This window comes from Callorhinus ursinus, unplaced genomic scaffold (assembly GCF_003265705.2).
Source record: "Callorhinus ursinus isolate GAN/ISIS: 27379988/994484 unplaced genomic scaffold, GSC_fseal_2.0 scaffold1, whole genome shotgun sequence".
Lineage (NCBI taxonomy): Eukaryota > Metazoa > Chordata > Mammalia > Carnivora > Otariidae > Callorhinus > Callorhinus ursinus.
In genome coordinates, this window is record NW_027397063.1 from 106,040,159 (window position 1) to 106,045,182 (window position 5,024).

Below are 5,024 nucleotides of genomic sequence, written 5' to 3' on the forward strand. Positions count from 1 at the left end.
AAGTTTGCAAAGAAGTGCAAACATATTATTTAAGATGAGAGACGGGCTTTTAGAGATTTCTCAAAATTATCAATGTTTAAGTTATATGGGAGCTCAGAACTCTTTCTCTTTTTTGCACCTGGCTTCCTGGTTGATTTTTATTAAATAAAGTTTTTTATAATTTCAAATTTTTCTTTCCCCTTTATACTTCCTAAAAATCTTTTAGCAGCTATTCATCTTGCATCGGCCAGAGTCCATCTTTATTCACTTGGATATTTAAGTCTCTGTTATTAGAGCTTAAGCCTTCTGGAAAGTCTTATTTTTATTCTATTCCAACTTATTTGATCCATTTTATATAATCTACTGCCCACTCTCCCAAGAACTTATTTATATACTCCTTATCCCTGGAATTCTCCTTTATTTCATTCTACCTTATCTCTGTTCATTCTTCAATAAAATCTCTCTAATACATCAACACAGAATGGATGGATGGTCCTTGTGCAGAACTGCTAGTATGTTTTTATTTTTTTCTACTTACGAGACACAATCAGTTGGCTATATATCACTTATTTTTTGTGTTTTTTTCCTTCAGTCAGTAGTATTGAGCTACTACCCTATTCAGAACACATGTAGTAATTTATCCTCCTAACTGCATTGTAATTTATGAGATTTTGCCTTACATGCATAGAACTATGCCTTGAAGGTGCTTATTAAATCTTATATTTTTATTGATTCACATATGAAAGAATTGATAGAGCAGCCAAGGAAAGAGAATTTCCATATCCACAAACTAAACAAAATAGCTGAATTTTAAGAATAAAATTAAGAGGTTCTCTTATATCAACCACTTGAGAGTCACACTGTAAGAGGTAACAACCTCTCATCTTCTTCTCTACCATCTGCTCGGCAGCCACAAAGCAGCAACCATGCATGAATGCATGTCCATCCATGTTGGCCAGGCTAGTGTCCAGATTGGCAATGCCTGCTGAGAGCTCTATGGCCTGGAACATGGCATCCAGCCCGATGGTCAGATGCCAAGTGACAAGACCACTGGAGGGAGATGACTCCGTCAACACCTTCTTCAGTGAGATGGGTGCTGGCAAGCATGTGCCCAGGGCAGTATTTGTAGACCTGGAGCCCCCAGTCATTGATGAAGTTCACAATGGCCCCTACTAATAGCTTTTCCACCCTGAGCAGCTCATCATAGGCAAGGAAGATTCTACTAATAACTATGCCCAGGGACACTACACCATTGGAAGGAGATCACTGACCTTCTCATCCCCTCTCTCTGTCGATTATGGCAAGAAATCCAAGGTGAAGCTCTCCATTTATCCAGCAGCCCCCCCAGGTTTCCACACCACCCTGGAGCACTCAAACTGTGCCTTCATGGTAGACAATGAGGTCATTTATGACATCTGTTGTAGAAACCTTAATATTGAACGCCTAACCTACACTAACCTGAATAGGTTGATAGATCAAATTATGTCCTCCATCCCTGCTTCCCTAAGATTTGATGGAGCCCCAAATGTTGATCTGACAGAATTCCAGACCACCTGGTGCTCTATCCCCACATCCACTCTCCTCTGGTCATATTTGCTCCTGTCATCTCTGCTGAGAACCAGAGCAGCTTTCTGTAGCAGAGATCAGCAATGTGTGCTTTGAGCCAGGCAACCAATGGTGAAATGTGACCTTCACCATGGTAAATACATGGCTTGCCGCCTGTGGTACCATCGTGACATGGGTCCCAAAGATGTCAATGCTGTCATTGCCACCATCAGGACCAAGTGTACCTTCCAGTTTGTGGACTGGTGCCCCACTGGCTTCAAAGTTGGCACTGATTGCCAGACTTCCAGTGTGGTACCTGGTGGAGACCTGGCCAAAGTGCAGCGAGCTGGGTGCATGCTGAGCAGCACCACAGCCAGTGCTGAGGCCGGGACTCACCTGGACCACAAATTTGACCCAATATATGCCAAGTATGTCTTTGTTCACTGGTATGTGGGTGAAGGCATGGAAGAAGGAGAGTATTCTGAGGCCTATGAGGACATGGCTGCCCTTGAGAAGGATTATGAGGAGATTGGTGTGGTTTCTGTTGAAAGAGAGGGTGAAGAAGAAAGGAATACTAAAGTTAAAAGTGTCACAAATGTTTGTCTCCCTCTCTGATTTCTCCCCCTTCAGTTTCCCCTCCCTTCCCCTGTGGTCCTCTGTGCTATTCCTTATGTTCTACATATGAGTGAAACCGTATGATCATTGTCTTTCTCTTTCTCTGCTTGACTTATTTCACTTAGCATAATCCTCTCCAGTTCCATCCACGTTGACGCAAATGGTAGGTATTCATTCTTTCTGATGGCTGAGTAATATTCCATTGTATATATGGACCACATCTTCTTTATTGCAACTAATGAATTGTTGAACACTACATCAAAAACTAATGATGTACTATATGTTGGTTAATTAAACATAATAAAAAAATAAGTAAAGTAAAAAATATAAATAAAAACAAAAATATCAAACCTCATCCAAAAAAAAAAAAAAAGTCACAAATGTGCTGCTTTTACAGGGAAGCTTATCCTGTTGTAAATATTGAAAAGTTGGGCTCTGATCAGCTAATTTGTATGTAGCATGTATACTGTCATATACAATTACTGACCTATGCTTTAAAACATGATGCTTTGTTACATCACCCAATTATTCCATTCCCCAGCTGAAGGGGAGGTGGGTGGGGGGATGGGGTAATTGGGTGATTGGGTGATTTTTATTAAGGAGGGCACTTGATGTAATGAGTTCTGAGAGTTGTATGAAACTGATGAATCACTGAACTCTACCTCTGAAACTAATAATACAGTATATGTTAACTAAACTGAATTTAAATAAATAAAAAAGAAAAAAAAGAAAAAAGACAGACAAAAAAAACCTGAAAAAAATGATGCTTTGTTATAGACTCAAGCTGACCATTTCTCTGATGAGTTTGAATAAAGTATTCCCTGTCTTAAATGGAAAAAAAAGAATAGAATTAAAATAATTTACTTTTTTCTTTTAGGAAGCATATGCATGGGGAAAAAAAGGTATCTGGAAAACAATTCATCAAAGAGGCTGTAACAACTTACTATGACATATTTTCTGTTATCAACTATGTCCATCTGGGCAAGTGGCAGTCATGGGTCAGCACAGCAAGAGTTGGAGGGGATCTTTTGGTTTTCCTCCTTCCCTCTGCCCTCCTCCTCCTTCTTCATCTCCTTTTGATTAGGTCACATTATATAATGCGTAGTTACTTTTGTCATTTAGAGCACCATCATAATAGACAAAGATGAGGGGCAGGATCTCTCATTCTTTTCCGAGACCACAGAGTGCGCAGAGTGTATTTCTACCTTTTTTTTTTTAATTTAGCTCATTTATGCTTTTGGTTAGAAAGAGGAGTTAATAGAGATCCTATACAGTTATATCCAGAATGTACCACACCCACTTACTCAAGCTCAAGTGTTCATAATATTGTAACTCTTCCCTCTGCTTCCACCCTTGGCCCCCTTCAATCCATTACAATTTCAGAAACTGATGTGATACTTTAGATTATAATTCATACCATTTTCCTTTCCAGCCTAAATCTGACAATAATCTGCCATAATATTCAGATTAAAGCCAGGGTCCTTACAATTAACTCTAAGTTACTGTACGACTGCTCACCTCTGTCCGTTCCATCCACCCTATAATTCCACTTCATCTGCTACTACTCTTCCCCTTTTTCACCTTCAGCAACTCCTCCACAGGGCCTTTGCACTTGCTCTTGCATCAGCCTGCAAAGCTCTTCCCCCCAGATGTCCCGTGACCTTTTCTCATACTTTCTTCAGCTTTCTTATTTTTTCAAACATCACCTTCCCCCATGTCACCCTATGTACAATGACATTTCCCCCATCCTTTTCACAGTTTTATTATCTTTCCCAGTTCTACATATTTACCAACTTCCTTTATTTATTATCTGTTCTCCTCTAATGGAATATATATTCCATGAGCACAGGAAGTTTTGTGTGTTATGTTCACTGTTACATCCCTAGCATGTAGCACAGCACTGGATGCTAAATAGGAGTTCAATGAATATTTGTTGGATGAATGAATGAGTACCTACAGGAATGCCAGAGTACCAAGGCAATGGGGGCTATACGACAATGTATAAAACATAACCTTTATGATCAAGGAGTTCACAATATGTTGGAGAAGATCACTATGAACATAATGAAGACAAAACAAGCCCAAAATAGGTTACAAAAAGTACTATGGTAAAGACTTCTTTGAATTTGAGTGGGACAACAGTAATAATTATGCTTAATCCTGAAGAATGAGATTTGAATATAAGAAAATGGAGGTAAAACCTAATTTTGGGGTAATAATAGAGCACGAGAAAAACAATAAGCCAGTGTTAGGCAAATATGTTGCCTGTTGAGGTAGAGTTGATAATGGAGTTTGGTGGAAGTGTTGATATGAGGAAATAGAGTGCAGATAGAAAGGTTAGATCAGTGCCATGAGAAGATTTTGAATGTCAGATGAGGGGAGTGAGTGATATTTTATAGACAGCAGGGTACCTTGTAAAATTTTTGAGGAGGAAATACCTGTGCTTTGGAGGAATAAATGGGAGTGAGGGAGAGAGCAAGGACAGATTGGTAGCGGAGAGATTAGAAAATTATTGAAATATTTGTGGAAGCGCAATGAGGGCTAAAGCAGATAGTGGCAACAGGAATGGAAATAAAAGGTTAGATTCCAGTGATAACAGTGGGTAGGCTGGAAAGAACTTGGTGACTAATTTAATGTTTATCATAAAAGTGCTGTCCATTATCCTTGCAGATAATGTTTTGGCCCAACTATCAATGAGAGTTATCATTTGAATTAAACATTTTGTTTTATTTCTATTCAGTCCTGGGATCGTACAGATCCTGGGGTGTGAAACTATGTTTAGAAGCAGAAAGTCCTAAGGATCCTTTCTTTGCATGGCACTACGGATTCATATGGAATAAAAATTTACTCCTAGCCTGAAATTTCCAGTGATGTCAGAAGCTCAG

General features: G+C 39.2%; 1 pseudogene; it reads left to right on the plus strand.

Moving 5' to 3' along the window:
* The first annotated feature begins 905 nt into the window (after positions 1-905).
* On the plus strand, positions 906-2,139 carry LOC112820063 (tubulin alpha-1A chain-like; annotated as a pseudogene).
* The last annotated feature ends 2,885 nt before the right edge of the window (positions 2,140-5,024 follow it).